Source organism: Balaenoptera borealis (genome assembly GCF_965194805.1).
Source record: "Balaenoptera borealis genome assembly, chromosome: 3".
NCBI classification, from domain to species: Eukaryota; Metazoa; Chordata; class Mammalia; order Artiodactyla; family Balaenopteridae; genus Balaenoptera; species Balaenoptera borealis.
Window position 1 is genome coordinate 66,291,240 of NC_138866.1, and position 18,292 is coordinate 66,309,531.

The 18,292-nt window shown below is 38.6% G+C and overlaps 1 protein-coding gene across 2 annotated transcripts in view; it reads right to left on the reverse strand.

Annotated features, from left to right (window-relative positions):
* The window catches only part of NUBPL (NUBP iron-sulfur cluster assembly factor, mitochondrial), a 438,815-nt gene that overhangs the window by 373,816 nt on the left and 46,707 nt on the right, over positions 1-18,292 (reverse strand). For both annotated transcript variants that reach the window (XM_082384184.1, XM_082384183.1), the window contains exon 2: positions 4,328-4,468. The gene's annotated coding sequence lies outside the window, so the exon portion shown is untranslated. The remainder of the gene's footprint in view (positions 1-4,327; positions 4,469-18,292) is intronic.

An 18,292-nucleotide genomic window follows, 5' to 3' on the forward strand; every position in this document is an offset into this window, starting at 1 on the left:
TCATGCACACTTACAATTTATTCATTCAGGATTATATTACATAACAGTAGTAGTTATACATGATGCTAAAAACTAATTCATTCCTGAAATTCATTTAATTTTTACTGAACTTTGAATGTTTTTGATGTTCCATTTTAAAATTCCTCAGGGTATAGCCCAATATAATATACTACATTATCTCAATATCTAAATATGTCATTGAGGAAAAAAATATTTTTATTGATTCCAAGAATGATGCTCCTATATAAAAATACTGGATTTTAAGAAGGACATTTCCCTGGGGAAAAAAAAGAGTTTTGGTCTCTACTACAAAATAACTTATTTTGAAAGCTAATAATTGAAGTATTTTTAAGACATTAAATACTTCTTTTCTTTAATAAGAATTACTATTCAATGTTTATTTCATTTATAATAAAAGATCAGCTGAATTTCTTAATGCCAAAAAAGTTTCTCCTAATGCTTTTAATTCTCACTGAAGCTCACTCAGACCCTTATATCTGAGTGGAAATGATGTCACTAATTTCAGATAAAATTAATACATAATTCAGATGAACTGTAGTGGTTTCAAAATGGAAATCAAGGTACACGGTTTACATTCACAGATCTCCTTTATGAAATCTGACATTAATGTGCCTCTTCATTCCTTCCTTCCTCTAGACCTCACTGTCTTCTCTCTCTAGCTCTCTTTTTTCTTCTCCTTTCTTTCACAGATTAAACTAAAGAAATATAAAACTTAGGTAGCTGTGACCTAGGTAGCCTATTCCAGAACCATGTCATCGAAAGAACACAATCCAAAGACAAAAAGGAGTTCAAAAACAAGGCAAGTCCTTTACTTGTGCTGTTCAAATACCAAGAAGAGAACTCACGATTCACTTCAACACCTCTTAAAGTCCCCTGTATTCTCTCCCACGTCCTCACACATCCCAGGTAGTTCCTTGCTTCTTTTTGAACAAGCCCCTAGAACACTTTTCACCCAACCCTAGCCCTCTTGTTCTTCTCTTGTACCCTTTTGGTCCCAATTCTTTTCATAAAATTTCAAAAGAATCAGGTTGGTAGTTCATGTGTTAGTAATTTATGTTCAGTTACACCTTTCAAGTGCTTTATAGGGTATATGAAGAAGCACAGACCCTACCCTTAAAAGCCTATAGCTGAAGAGGGTAGACTCAACATTTGTTGGGTTTCTAGGTAAGTCAAGTGCTGTGTCAAGCACCATGGATGTAAAGATTCATAGCAAGAGTGTCTGCCTTCGGGAAGCTGACAGCCAGTGTGGAGGTGGCCACATGGACAGATAACCATAATGCAGTGTGATAGATGCTAAAATAAACTCTACACAGAAAGTGCTATGGAGACCTTATAGAAATTCTTTAAAAATGACTCACTGTCCAGTACTCTTAGTTAATGATATTAGCTTTCTCCTTCTTATAGGAGCTCCAATTTTGAAAACAGTTCATTTTTTTTTTCCCACTTTCCCTACCTCTCTGCACTACTAGCCCCCAGAGTTTTACAGCTTCATTTTTATTTCTAGTAATATCCTCCCAATACATGGTAGGCTGGGGCAGGGATGGTGAGAGAGAGGGGTAAAAAAAACCTGACTCTTATCTCCCAGAGGAAAGAAATTTTGAAACTGCCAGAAACATGATAGAGTTGTCAGAACTACATGATTCAGCCCTATGAACTATGACATATGTGGTCTGGGTTTTTTGTGTGTGTGTTCCATAGCAGTATAGTAATCAAAAATTTCACAAACATTAAAAAAACTAAAACTCACCCCTATGTTCAAGTAATCTGTGTCTTCTCAACTATCGACTCACATTCTTCCAATGCCCTTTTCATCATATCTGACTCCTGCAACACCTTCCTAAGTGGGCTCTGCTCCAGTTTCTCCCAATTCTAATCCACTAACCTACTTGTAGATTAATTACCCTAAATACTGCTTCATCATGTCACTCCCTTTAAAAAATTGCAATAGGGACTTCCCTGGTGGTGCAGTGGTTACGAATGGGCCTGTCAATGCAGGGGACACGGGTTCAAGCCCTGGCCCAGGAGGATCCCACATGCCACGGAGCAGCGAAGCCCGCGAGCCACAACTACTGAAGGCCGAGCACCTAGAGCCCATGCTCCACAACAAGAGAAGCCACCACAATGAGAAGCCCGTGCACCGCAACAAAGAGTAGCCCTTGCTCACCACAACTAAAGAAAGCCCACGCAGCAACAAAGACCCAACACAGACAAAAATAAATAAATAAATTTATAAAAAATAGTAATAATAGTTGTGTTGTTTAAAAAAAATTTTTTTTAAATAAATAAAAAACTGCAATAACACCCCAATGCCTGTAGGATAAAGTTCAAATTTTTCAGCTTCACATAAAGGGTCTTGAAAATTTGGCCCAAACTATCATCTTTGCAACCTTATTTCTTTTTACCCCTAACTCAATCATATGCTCTAGTCCAGGGGTGCCCAAGCCCCGGTACCCATCCGCGGCCTGTTAGGAATCGTGCCACACAGCAAGAGGTGAGTGGCAGCCGAGGGAAGCTTCATCTGCCACTCCCCATCGCTCCCCATTGCTCGCATTACCGCCTGAACCATCCCTCCCCCCACCGCTCCCCACCCTGTTAGCGGAAAAATTGTCTTCCACTAAACCAGTCCCTGGTGCCAAAAAGGTTGGGGACTGCTGTAGTCTATTCAACTCAAATGCTCAGCCTCTCCAAGAAACATCTCTTGATTTATATCTGCCTAGTAATCCTTTTTCTGAGAACTTCTTCTCCCTTCCAACAACATGGTTACAATTACCGTGTCCTTACAAGGTAACCCTGATTGCCATTGGTGATTGATCCAAGGGTAACACCTGACCCAAGCTGGCCGAATGAGTTCTTTCCCTGAGGAATTTAGAATGGAAACTGAGATAGTCCATGCTCAGTCTAGCTGTCCTTTTCTGCCATGTAGACCAGAAACAATTAAGAGCTGATCTGTAGTAAGAAATGAAGTAGATATATAGAAGCAAAGACAAGGATAAAAAGAAAGGACTACAGTCACGGTCCATTCTGTTCATCTAACCAAGCTGCATCCTGCCCTTGGTCCCCAAGAGTCACTGCTGCAATCATAATAATAAATTACCCCCCTTGCTTAGGTTACCTTAGATAGATTCTGTTACTTGCATCCCAAAAGAGTTGTAATTAATCTAATCATATTTGCATTTTAGAGCAAATGTGTCCACAACGTGGAAAGAGGATGGGCTAATAAGAGAACAGAGGCAATGAAACCAGTCAGAAGGCAATTGGAAGGGTCCAGGTACAGAATTTAGTGATGACTGGATGTGGGAGGTGAGGAAGGGAGGTCGGGACTGAGAATGACCTGAAGGCTGTATGATGGGTGCAGAGTAAGAATGAGAATACTAAAGAATTTGGGGGATGATACTGAGCTCAGCTGTGCATGAGAAAATTTATATGGAAGCACCTAGCACAATTTCTAGGACACAGTAGGTGGTCCATACATGTCAGTGTCCTAGGTCCCTTCTCCCACACCCTTACGTTTTATCTCCCCTGTTAGGCTGTAAGCTCCTACAGGGCAAGGATTACACACTACTGTATACTTCTCCCTTGCCCTCACAGTGACTACTCAGGTCCTGGTACACTATAGACACTCATAAATATTTGTTGATTTCATTGATTTTATGCAAGACAATTTTGTTTTGATTGCTTATAATAATATATCTTGTCAAACTGAACACTCTGAATAGTATTGTATAGACCTGCTTTTTTAGACAAAGAATTGAAAAAATGCTTTCCTCACTGTAATCTTGTTTGATTTTGGAATGGTCTTTTAAAAGTCTGAATTCTAATAAATGATCATTTTCTTTTTGATGAGTAAGAAATAAATAAAATCCAGACACAAAAAGAATAAATAAGCTTTTCATTTATAAATATGTATAAATCTGAAAATGCTTAGTAAACATCTATGCACAATACTTAAAGATAAATCTGGAAGCTGAATACAAAGCCTGACTCCTAATATAAAAACAAACTAATTAAAGCCAAGGATTTAGAATTTGAAACAATTCCTGTTGTTGAATCTCAATATCTATCTCAGATATAACTAGAAAACTTTTAGAGCATTAATTCCTTCTTAATTCCCTATACAAAAGATTATTCTTATTATCCAATATATATTATCTCTCTATGAATTATCTATATATTTAATATATCAACTGTATGTAATATATAACTATCATATAATAATAGATTATGTAATATATTAATATATATTATCTATGTAGAGAGAAAATGTAAATGTGGCAAATATATTGAAATTAAATACCTTTTATCTTACCTAATTCCACTGCCATGGAGATATACAATCAATCCAAGAAAGTCATGACTGGACAGCTTTTATTAACCTGAGTTGAAGAGGAGAGATGAGCCATGGTCTATGCAGAGCTGCTGTATTTGGCCAGTATACCTGTGCAGACTCCTGGGCATTAATAGAAAAGAACACAACCTGAGAAAGAACCCTCTGATGTGGGAAATGTAGGCCACCCTATATAAAGTGTGATCTGAGATGCAATGAAATGCTCACCTACCATGGTGTCCCAAATTCCACCCGTGGGAGCATTCTTTTGAGTTAAGAATATTATCTCTGGAAGACTTCTGTTAAAATGCACATATTCAGTAAAAGTGATAAAGCATTGACTTGCTGATACCTATAAATTCATTGTCATGATTCGTTTGTTTTAATAGCTCCCTATCACCTAACAGAGAACCATGTTTTGGTCCTTCAGCCTCTACCTACCTCTCTCAACCTCATTTTTTGCCATTCTACTCTTCCCAGCAAACCCTTCCTTCTACCTCCATGGCTGGTGCGTTTTCAGTCCTTCAGGTTTTCAAATTAAATGCGATCTCTAAGAAAAGCCTTCCCTCACCACTCAAACCAAAGCAGGGCCCCACTCTATCAGAGCTCTCCTCAGAGCACTACTAACAATATGTTATTCTTTTATCTTTTCCATTTATTTGTTGGTTACCTTCTCCCCCTAGGAGCTTCAGGTCAACAACCTTGAGTACGTTTTTCTCCATTATAATCCTAGCCCTACATAGTGCCAAGCACATAGTAAAGGCTTGATAAATATTTGTTAAGTAAGCAAATAAATGATAAAGTGATAGAACACTTCTAGAAGTTTGTATCAAAAGTATCAAAAGACCTTAAAATGTTGACACAGAGTGATCAAATAATTCTTCTAGGAATTTATCTTAAGGAAATAATTAGAAATGTACAGATTTATACACAGATACTTCATCACAGACTTGTTTATACAAGGAAAAACGGGATCTGAATGTCCAGAAATAAGAAAAGTATTAAATAAGTGACATTTTAAAAGAATACTTAATGCCATGATAAAATGCTCATGATATAACAGTAAACAGAAAAAGCAGGACAAAAAGAGTTTATACAGTGCGATCTCAATTTTGCAAACAGTAAAAGAGTATAAATGCATAGGAAAGAATTGTTATATGTAGCAATGTAACAAAATATTAATGGCACTTATCTATAGGTGATGGATAAGTGGCTTTTATTATTAATGATATTCTATATTTTTAAAAATTCTCTACAATAAATATGTATTGCTTTTATAAGTGGATGAAAGCAATACATTTTAAAATATAAACGTAAACACCTAATGTGTGAAAAACTAATTACTGTGCTAATTATTGAAGGATTCAACACTTTTGAATGAATGATCAACACTTTTCCCACTCTCCAGCAGTTTGTAATTTATAACATAAGTAAACTTATTTCCAAAACCAAATGGGATCTGGCAACTGGAGCCATTAGTGGGTCAGGAAGAGGATGGATGAAGACGAAAAAATGGTGAGATTGGGTGAGGCAGTGTGTGGCAGCACAAATGAGAAGAAGGGAAACAAGAAGGGAGATGAGGGAACCCGGAGGACAAACTTCAACTATTTTCATCCTTTCAACAAATACTTACTGAGTGCCCACTGGGCCAGGTATTTTGCTAGGCCATAGTATTTCAAAGATGAATAAAACATAGTTGTAGCCTGCCCTGAAATTACAGTGGAGCAGGCTGGTAAGAAAAGCAATTATATTAGAGCTCTATTATATAATTATTAACAAGATATTCTGTGAGTATAGACAAGGGGCACCCAGCTCACATCAGAATAGATGTGGTCAGAAAACACTTCTAAGGGAACAAAAACTCATGCTAACTCCCAAAGGACAAAATACAGAATTCCAGTCAGGTGAGACAAAACACAAGGTACAGAAGCATGAAACTGCATGGCTATCAGGAGGCTTTAATCTGCATGTAGCCCTAACTAGGACCCCAGGTATCTGCTAGAAGTGAAATGTCATTTGCTCTGGGCTCCATACAAAATGCAGATGCCTAAATGAATGGCAGGTTTGCAACCTTCCCTGAACAAGCCTTTATTGTGTAAATCCAGATGTAATTAATGTTTGTGGACAGACTAGTATGTCTCAAGTATTTTAACCTGTTATTTCTTTTTTTTTTTTTTGGCTGCACTGTGCAGCATGCGGGATCTTAGTTCCCCAACCAGGGACTGAACCAGCGCCTCCTGCAGTGGAAGCGCAGAGTCTTAACCACTGGACCGCCAGAGAAGTCCCAACCTGTTATTTCTTTTATACTCTAAGAGATAACAAAGCTCTTTCTCAGGACAAACAGCATGTCAGGGTACTTGACTACAGGTGGCAGCTGGTCTGGAGCAGCCAGACATAGCAGCAGATCTGGAGGGCAGAGAAAAGACTTTCTTTCATTTCTATTGCCAGCCCTTTTTCTTCAAGAAAGAGGGGAATCAAGTTGATTTAGTATACTGGGTACATTGTACAATCAATACATCACTTGTTTTTATGTCTCAATCTTCCCTCTTTGAAGGACATTTAAATTCAGCTTGGTGGGATTATGTGGGCTAAGCTGTGATGACTTAGTTTCTCACCCCTTTGCCTCATGGGATACACTAGGGCTACCCTTACATCAAAGCCTGGAAGTAAAGAACTGGAGAATCTGCAGCCACTGAGCCTGCTCTCCAAAATCATAAGATCTCATGTGGAACGTAGAAATATATGAAACAATTGCCATAAACACCAAATGAATAAATATTTAGTAAATAAAAAAGTAATAAAATATTTATAGTTTACCAGAAGATCCTCTAGGCCACTTTTTTTTTTGCTTTACTATTTTATGCCTTAATCTAAAGCCTAAATCCTGAATGGGCTTTTAAATCTCATTTTGAATAATTCAGAGTTTGGGGAAACAACCCATAATGTCAATATGCCAATGTAATAGCTAAAGAAGCATTCTCACAAAGTAATATATTAAAATCAATTCAGTAAGCTCCCAGAAGGGGAATCTACCATATGTTTAACCTCTCCATACTAAATATACTACATGACTCATGTACATCTATTGATTAAATTTATGTCTAGCCCAATTGCCACTCTTCTCACTAGATTTAGGACCTCTAGAATATGTCTACATAAACATTATAAAGAATATGTATTTCCTATTCTTTGAGGATGGCATTTCCAGATACAGAATATTAGATTACAAGCACAAAATCGGCATTATGTTCAAAATAAAGAGAATACTCAACTGATTTGTCAAGTATAAACTTATTCTGGTTTGTTGTCAATGAAATGTCAACATCTTTAAAAGAGGGAATTTTGAAAAAAGGAAATAAAATTTATACACAGACAAAATATTCAACTTCAAAGAAAAGCAAACTAAAATAATAACAAAGATCATTTTATTAGTAAAAGATGGTTGCTGATGACAGGTTGTTTTAGACTTTCTACCATGTTATGGTGTCAACACTCAACTTTTTCTTTGAGTAATTTCCCCTTCCTTATTCCAGTGATCTTGGACGGATTGACAAACACAATTGTCCTGTCTGCCTCCCCCTTGGATGAGCACATGACACAGGCCTGATGAATCAGAGTCCTTCCCCAGGACTGATATTTGAACAAAAGTGGGAAGTTCTCTCATTCCACACTTTTCACTGACTTTGGACCAACATAAGCCTGGAGTTGCTTGTTGGCCAGCTTCTTCAGTTGCGTGGAAGAAGTCCATTTTCTGTAGGAGAGAAGAGGCCAACAAGTAGAGGAAAACAAAGGGGAGATAGTGTAAGAGAGAGGGAAAAGGAGAAGGGAAAAAAAGATCTGACCTAATAGTATCATTGAGGCCACTTAATAAAGCCCAAAGTTAGTTCAACACCTATATTTTCCCCAGTACATGAACAAGTAAATTCCCTTTTTTTGTTTAAGCTAGTTTAGGTTAGGCGTTTTGATTTGCAATTAATTCACCAATATAGTGCCTCTCCAATTTTAGTGACAATATCCACTATTATGGAGAAATAATTATGCACATGTAATTGCTATGCATTACTATTAGATTTTCTTTTGGTCTCATGCAACAGAAATATGACTACAGTTTCGTAACTAAATATGGATTAATTTATTCTTGTAACAAGAATTCCAGAGGAAAGAGTCCAGAGCTGGTACAGATGTTCAAGAAAATCACCAGCTGCATCTAGCTTCCTGTTCTACCATCTTAACTTGTAGCCTTCATCCTCAAAGTTGCAAGAAGGCTGCTCTACTTATAGTCAAGGAGAAAGGAAGGGAAAAAGGGAAATGTGTGTGCCAGCTGGTTCCTTTTAATTAGTGAAACAAAATTGTTTCTAAAAGCTCAACCCAGCTACCTTCATAAACCAGAATACAGTCCTAAAGACATACCCAGCTGCAAGACAGTCTGAGGAAGTGAGGTTTTTATAACAACTCACATCTCTATAAAAGAAAGTCTTTTATTAACAAAGATGAGAATGAATATTGAGTAGGTATTATTTCAGTGGCCTTATAAGTTGGTGCAGCATTTGTGGAAAGCAATTTTTTTAATTAAGAAGTTTATTGTTTATTATTTATTTATTTATATTTTTGGCTGCGTCAGGTCTTAGTTGTGGCACACTGGATCTTCGTTGAGGCATGCGGGATTTTTCATTGCAGCACACAGGCTCTTCGTTGCAGCACACAGGCTTCTCTCTAGCTGTGGCGTGTGGGTTTTCTCTTCTCTAGTTGAGGTGCACAGGCTCCAGGGTGCGTGGGCTCTGTAGTTTGTGGCACGCAGTCTCTCTAGTTGAGGTGCGTGAGCTCAGTAGTTGTGGTGCAGCATGTGGGACCTTAGTTCCCTGACCAGGGGATTGAACCCGCATCCTCTGCATTGTAAGAAGAATTCTTTACCACTGGACCACCAGGGAAGTCCCTGGAAAGCAATTTAGACTAACTATAAAAGTATTCATACCTGTGATCTAATGTACTGCTTCTGGGAATTTATTCTGAAATAATTCAGAATATGAAAAGCTATAATTATAAAGATATTTATATTGATGATCTTAAAAATAGAGAAAAAATCTGTATAACAACTATAATATCCAAAAATAAGGAAATAATTATGAAAATTATAGTAAGTTTGCAGATTGTATATTGTACAGGCAACAAAAGTTATAGTTCTTAAGACTGAAACAATATGGGGAAATGTTTAGGATATAATAAGTAAAAAAATTGACTACATGATTTTATATACACTAAAGTTTGATGTACATTAAAAATTGCAAAGGAGGGACTTCCCTGGTGGCACAGTGGTTAAGAATCCGCCTGCCAGTGCAGGGGACATGGGTTTGAGCCCTGGTCCGGGAAGATCCCACGCCGTGGAGCAACTAAGCCTGTGCGCCACAACTACTGAGCCTGCGCTCTAGAGCCCAAGCTCCGCAACAAGAGAAGCCACCACAATGAGAAGCCTGCGCACTGCAATGAAGAGTAGCCCCCGCTCAATGCAACTAGAGAAAGCCTGCACGCAGCAACAAAGACCCAACACAGACAAAAATAAATAAATAAATTTATTTTTTAAAAATTGCAAAGGAAAAAATTACTGCAAGAAAATATACCAAAATGTTAACACTGGTTATATTAAACTATTAGGGTTATAATTTATTTTTCTTCTTTCCTCTGAGTTACAATTTTAATTTTTTCCTTTACTTTAATAATAAATTAATAATTAGAACATTTATTTTTAAATCAATTAGTTTTATCAGCATATCTATCTATTCTTTGAAGTAGCTCTCAGATATATTAGATACATTCTCTGTAAGTTGATACTATTCTAGTGTTCCCCATTGTTCAGCATAACACTGGGATCAAAATGGTACCAAATAGGTATTGTTGGCAGATTATTAGATGCTTATTTTTAAACAGTATTAACAGTGTATTAATCCAAGTTCTCCAGAGAAACAGAATCAACAGGATATATTTATAGAGAAAGAAAGAGATATAAGAAATTGCCTCATGCAATTATGGAGGCTGGCAAGTCCAAAATCTGCAGAGCTGATGTCCCCGTTCAAGTCCAAAGGCCATTAGGCAAGAGAATCCTCTCTTCCCAGGGGAGAGTCAGCCCCATGTGATAGTCAGGTCTTCAACTGATTGGATGAGGCCCACATACATTATGGAGAGCAATCTTCTTTATTCAGTCTACTGTTCTAACTGTTAAATCAGTTAAATCTCATCCAACACCTCACAGAAACACCCAGAATCATGTTTGACCAAATATCTGGGCACCCCATGGCTCAGTCAAGTTGACATAAAATTAACCATCACAAACAGTTATAGGCTAATCCAAATATATTTCACACGTTAGACTAATTTATGTGTTTTTAGATCACCTATGCTTTTCTGTTTCATGTTTGTGTGTTTATACATTTTGCATTTGCCCAGCAGGACTTTACCTCCATGCCTTTGCTCATTCTGCTCCCTCCACCTAAATGCTTCTCCTGTCATTGCCACAGTTCTAAATCCTGAGTATCTTTAGGCCCTGCTCAAATGTCACATCTTTCATGAAGCCTTCTCTGATTCCTCCTGCCTTCACACCCTCTACCCCTGACCACACCCCACACACACATAAAACTAGAAGTAACTTTTCCTTCTCAACACCCATAGTGCCCTGACTTTGCTTCTCTAATGGTATGTTCCACATCTACTTTGTTTTACAGATTTTTATGAATAGGCTTTTTTAGACGATAAATTTCTTGAGAGAAGAATTCATGTCCAATTCAGTCTTGAATCTCCTGAATATCTAACACTGAATAGTTGTTCAACATTTATTTGTTGAACTAATGCATTTTATATATTTGCCTTACAACTAAAAGAGTCAGGAATTTCTTGGTTAACAAATAATTCAAAGACAATTTTCCAACAAAGTAATAGAGTTCAAGAAATTGTCTCTTGATAAATCCATGTATTGAGTAGTCTAAGAAAAACACACCTTTAGCTGGTTAGAATCTTCAGTCACTTTATAACAAGTATGTTCTATATATTTAAATACAATTTTAAGTATTAATTGTCAAATTCACTTAATGCAAAGTATTGGGGAATTGTTTTGATTATAATAGTATTTTTCCTTTACTGCCACTTTTCCCACGTTTGAAGTCTGAAGCAGTTAATCCTTTCATTATTCATCCTTATTAAATATGTTTAGTTATTGCACTTGCTCTTTGGGTAAAGGCATAAGTTGAACAAAACTATAATTTAGCTGGTCAACCATGGAATGTGTTGTTCCTCACACTTTAGAGAAGTCACATCATCTTTCTGTTACATTATTTCTACAGGATCCCATAGAATTGACAGATCTCCAGCAACAACTATATCTGTGAGTGCCTTCCTTGAATTCGGATTTCACTACAATTAGTACATTTTACTACTGGTATTTAACTAATCTCTCAGATTTGTCAAAATTTTCAAAGCCTTTCTTGTTTCTCCCTCTAGTGGTCAATAACATTCATTGAAATGGAAAACCAGATGGGTGATCTTAAACGTGGGCGAAAGGTAGGGGTGAACATTCAATTTTGGTGTAAGTAAATGTGAAATGTATTCAAATCTACGTTTCATAATCTGAGAAGAGGTTTATTTGGGATACAGCTTCCTTAGACACCACACATAAATATTCTTTATACTTATTTTCTGAATAACTTCTATTTCTATTTTATACTAATAATTTTTAGACATTCTGTATAATTAATTTCCTATTCCAGAAATTAGGTCCAGAAATAATTTGGTTTTCATACCAAATTATCTGATATATTTGAGTAATAAGTACATTACTAGATAATTTTAATATTTTTCATGTTTCCTTAATAGGATAAACCTTCTTCCTCCACCCCCACTTAATTTGCATTGGCTTTTTGCCATATGTAATGTTTCCTCTTTCAACCTCTAATTTCTTGCTTATAAAACATTATGAAAAACTTGTTTAATTATAAATAAATTTTAAAATTCCATGATACTGGGCTTCCCTGGTGGCACAGTGGTTGAGAATCTGCCTGCCAATGCAGGGGACACGGGTTTGTCCAGGAAGATCCCACATGCTGTGGAGCAACTGAGCCCGTGTGCCACAACTACTGAGCCTGTGCTCTAGAGCCTGCGAGCCACAACTACTGAGCCCGCGTGTCACAACTACTGAAGCCCGCGTGCCTAGATCCCGTGCTCCACAACAAGAGAAACCACCACAATGATAAGCCCGCGCACTGCAACGAAGAGCAGCCCCTGCTCGCCAAGACTAGAGAAAGCCCACGTGCAGCAACAAAGACCCAACACAGCCAAAAATAAAATAAATGAAATAAATAAATTTATTTTTTTTAAAAATTCCACGATACTTCTGTGAAATAATGAGATGGTCAAATGTGAATGAGATAAAGAGGGAATGTATGTGTGTGTAATAAATTCTGATTTCAGAGGTGAAACTATGGTCAAGTACTTCTGAATGGAAAAACGTTTAATTTTTTAAAATGTATTTATTAAAAGTAGTACATAGTGAATCATCTTTAAAGGAATACTGTCAAATATTATGATATAGAAATTGGCCTGCTCTGCCAAGATTCACAAAATAGTACTCCTGTTTAAGAAAAGATCATTTTATTAAAAATAGAGTTACCGGATAACTTGTCATCCAAATCAGGACACTTTTGGGACTGGAGAAGACACTATTAACAATGTGGGACAACAGGTATAAACTGTGATTGTTCCAGGAAAATTGGAGCATTTGGTCAGTCTAATGATCTCTAATTTATTAAAAATATTAATTATTTAATTTATTAAAAACATAAAGCAAATTGTAGCAGTCCTTTTACTAAGAAGGTTATGGTGAGTCATGCAGATGTATTTGCTTTAGGCTAAAGTTATTTCTTCTAAGATAACTCAAGGACCAAAGACCCTAGGTCTATTAGAACCCTTTTATAGGGTAACTACCTCATCCCAGTTTCCCCAGGTCTTTCCTAGTTCTAAAACTGGAAGTCCTTCATCCCAGGAACCCCTCAGGCCCAGCAAACCAGGCAGGTTAGTCACCCTAATTCCTTATAGCTACCTTTTAGTAAGCTGGCATCTCCTCCATGGCCCTTCAGGTAACGTGGGGCAGGCACTCAACAAGAACCTCTTTTACCAGGAGTGACCCAGCTCTTTCCCGACCTCTGACCTAGCTCCAGCCTGTCTCCAGCTGCCCCAGGGCTCAGCCTTCATTCTAAGGACACCGCTGACTGTGACCCTGGTGCCACAGCACGCTGTGCCTCCTGACACTGCCTTTCTGCTCCCCAGCTACCATTAACACCCTTGCTCCCGCTGAGGGGCCACCAATCCACACATGACTGAACTGCCTGGGACTTTGTGCTGCCATGAAAAGGCCTTCTGTTCTACCATCTCCTCAGAGTTTTACACACTTCACTTTTAGTGCAAGACTTCATCCTTTACCAAGCTTTGGCATGCAGGAAGGAAATGAAAAGAGTTGTTTTATCCCAAAAAAGAGGTTAATAACATTAGGCAATTCCTTTAGGCTTATTAAGTCACGATTCAAGCTGACTATGGAAAATTGTTAAAGAAATATTCTGTAATGTTAACTATAAAAAGCTACTGAACCCTAGCCTAGCAAATTTTGAGAAAGAATTTCTAAGGATGCCAAGAACACATTTTTGAAAAGGGCTACAATTTTTTTTTTCCCTAAAAAAGTAAAATACAAGGACCAGGTGACAGTGAAACAGGAGGAAAGGAAGCAAGACACAACCCTTAAAGAATGACATAGCCGTTGTGAATATGACATAAACTGGTTAGAACCGACTACGCCCAAGGTGGCTGAAGGTTCGACTTCCAGTAGACATTGAGCCTTATTATGTGCTCATTGTAATACATTAGCATATGCTAAATACACACCCACAGGTACCATGACAATTCCAAGGCCGACCATAAACGGTCAAAAAGTGGGCAGTGGCCCAATTCCTGGTAATCCCCACCCTTTCCCCAAAATAGTTGGAATAATCCTCCCACTCAGCCTATGAAATTACACAGCCCATAAAAACTAACCACCCCATATTTTGGGGCAGCTCTCGCCTTTTGTGACTGACCGCATTCTGTCTGTGGAACGTGTAACTCAGTAAAGCTACTTCTTACCTATCACTTTGCCTCCTGCTGAATTCCTTCTGCACTGAAACATAAAGAACCTGAGCTTCATTAAGTCCTGAGATCAGGTGTGTGATCTCAATTAAAAGACAGCAGGTTCGAGTCCCAGCCTGTGGGTTCAATGCCCAATCTGAATTTTGGCTGGGTTCGAATCCCACTTGAGTTGTGCAGTTTTAACAGCAACTTTGTCTCTTACAGAGGTTGATCTATATGGCAATCTGTTCTGTCTATTATGGAGGGTGATTTCCTCTCCAGCAAACAATCTGCTCATCATATGCACTTGATGTGTAACAGGCATGCCAAATTCCACATGAGCAGAACAGAACCCATCATCTTCCCCACAAACCATCATTCTCTTTTCCCATTCTTCTTTTACTAAATAAACTGCATCACCACCCAGCCAGATGGAGAACCAGAAATTCATGAGTCATCTTTGACTCCTCCCTCTCCCTTACCCTCAGATTCTATCAGTCCTCCATCAAAATGCTTCTCAAACCCATTGCCTTTGTTCTATCTTCACAACACACATCCTGGCAGGTCAGTATCATTTTTCACAGTAGAGTCTCCACTATTGCCCCTCTCCAATCCATTCTCTACACAACAGGCACATAAATGGTATTATGAGCTGAATCGTGTCCCCCAAATTCATATGTTGGAATCCTAACCCCCCAGTACCTTAGGATGTGACTGCATTTGAGACAGAGCCTTTAAAGAGGTAATTAAAGGATGTTAACTAGACTTGTGGTGATCATTTTGCAATATATACAAATATTGAATCATTATGTTGTACAACTGAAACTAATATAATGTTATATGTTGATTATATCTCGATTTTTAAAAAAAATTCCTAAATGCCAAAAAAAGAGGCAATCAAGTTAAAAGGAGACCATTATGGCGGGCCCTAATCTAAACTGACTGGTGTCCTCATAAAAAGAGAAAATTTGGGCACACAAAGAAACACTAGGGGCATACACACAAAGAAATGATCATTTGAGGAGGTGGCAAGAGTAGAGCCACCTGTAAGCTAAAGAAAGAGGCCTCAGAAGAAACCAACCCTACCAGCATCTTCATCTTGGACTTCCAGCCTCTAGAACTGTGAGCATATTAATTTCTGTTGTTTAAGATACCCAGTCTGTAGTATTTTGTTATGGCAGCCCTAGCAAATTAATACATGTGGTATCTTCCCCCTTCCCATCATCCTTCAAATAAAATGCAGTACAATTAACATGGCCTGTAAAGCCCTACATGATCTGGTCCTATGCACATCTCCTGCCCCATCCTTCTCCCAAACTCTCTGCCCTCTAGCCTTACTGAATTCCTCAGTCATACCTGGGGCCTTCTCGCAAGTTGTTTCCTTTGCTGGAAACGTCAGTTCCCCACTCTTATTACCCACCTAACTTCAAGTCTCAGCTCAAATGTCACTCCCTCAAGGAAATCTCCCTGACTCCCGGTCTAGGTCAATTTTCCCTTTACATCACTAAACCCAATTGTCACTATTTGCCTCATATGTCCTGTGTACCCCACTAATTCAGAAGCTCCCCAATAGCTGAACCACTCCTGTCTCGTTTACTTCTCTATCTACAGTGTCACCACACTACTTGATACATAGCAATATAGTTGGCCATATGACCAATGCTCTCTTTCAATATTTACAGCTTCCTCTGTTGAAGAATTGAGACCTCAATTGACTTAGTTGGAGTGCCATAGGGACAGCACCATAAGATGCCGAATATGCAGCTCTCCTCCCAGCAGGCTCTACACCAGCACCCACAGCTCAAAGTGTCCTTCTCGAGAAGTGTAGTCTGAAGGAGGAATGGCCAACAACAGACCTCAAAGTTCCTCTCTTAGACCCTGCTCCAAGTGACTTAGGATATGACCTAGGATCTGTCTCTATCCCAGACCATCTGATAGTGCTTCTGTCAACCGGTATTCAGAGAGGGACTATGAACTAGCCTACCAGACGCTACATACAGTATTTTGAACTGCAGCCAAGATCATTTACAAAAATAATTCTTGGAATGTTAAAGGGAGTATTTTAAACCTAGAAATGTAGTAGGAGGAACACATATTTTCAAATAGGAATCTGGAGTATTCCTCATGTTCTGATAATCTCGCTGAAGTGGGAGGTCACTAGCTGAATTCTGTTCCATAAGGAAGAGAACAAACACTGCTAGGGTGCGGAAATGAAGAACTTCATAGAAATGAAAGTGAACTTTCTGCTCTGAGAAGCTATCCTTTAAGTGTTTCTTTCCTCTGGGAGTCTCCTGTGCTTCCGGGTCCTGAACTGGTATAATATACATTTTCTCTCTCTAGAGCCTCAATATTCCATGATCTTACATCAAAGTCATTGTGACCTACATCTTCTATGCAGGTTCTTGAGCCACCTTCTTTCTGGCGCCTCCAGGGATGTCTGAGACACAGGGTTCCTGGTCCTGATGTATGAGGCAATTACATGTGGAGGTCTTGCTTGAAGGCAGCCGGAGACTGCCTGTATGATGGTGGCTGGCTAGCAAAGATAAGTGGGAAGAGGTCAGCCTGCAGGCTGATTGTATGAAATCTGAAATTCAGTTCCATTTATAGTCTAGTTGTTTTTAAATTGCTAAATGCTTGTTATGGTCACATCCTTTATCTCATACTATAATCCTCAAAATAGCCTGCAAGGGACTATTACATAGCTATTAAAATGATCATGTAGATATATATTTATTAACATATTAGCTTGTTGAGATGAAAGACATTGATAACATATTATTAAATGGAAAAAGTTACCAAACAGGATGCATAGTGGGTCCCTTTATTATAGAAATGTAATACATATTTAGATGTATATACCACCATCAAAAGCAAAAACTAGGACTTCCCTGGTGGCGCAGTGGTTAAGAATCTGCCTGCCAATGCAGGGGACACAGGGTCGATCCCTGGTCTGGGAAGATCCCACATGTTGCGGAGCAACTAAGCCCACAAGCCACAACTACAGAGCCCACACGCTGCAACTACTAAAGCCCACGTACTCAGAGCCCATGCTCCACAACAAGAGAAGCCACCACAATGAGAAGCCTGCACACCACAATGAAGAGTAGCCCCTGCTCGCTGCAACTAGAGAAAAGCCCGTACACAGCAACGAAGACCCAATGCAGCCAAAAAATTAAATAAACAAAATTTTTTTAAAAAACTAGTGAGCTATAAACTTTTTTAAAAACTCTGTAAAATGAATAGAGGATATCTGAGGGACTTCCCTGGTGGTGCAGTGGTTAACAATCCACCTTCCAATGCTGGGGACAGGGGTTCGATCCCTGGCTGGGGAACTAAGATCTCACATGCTGCAGGGCAGCTAAGCCTGCGTGCTGCAACTACTTAGCCTGCATGCTCTGGAGCCCCATGCAGGGCAAGTAGAGAAGCCCACGCGCCAAACGAAGAGCCCACTCACTGCCACGACAGATCCAGCATGCCGCAACAAAGATCCTGCTTACTGCAACTAAGATCTGATGCAGCCAAAAATAAATAAATAAATAGGGGACATCTGAAACTTAGAGAATCTAAGTGATAGGACTGAGGCTGTATCTTATTAAAAAAAAAAAAAAAAGTAAAAGATTTGAATTCAAGTACATCTGAAGCCAAAGCTCCAAAGCTTTTTTTACTCTTTTGTTAGATTATTTTGGGGGGTTACCCTTTAAGCAGTGGCCCAGGCTCCTCAGAGGAATGCTTTATTTATAAGTAAAGAAATCTACCCTACACTCCCTAAAGGCCTCATGAAAATAAGGTTCTGGTAGGCAGTAGTAAACTCTT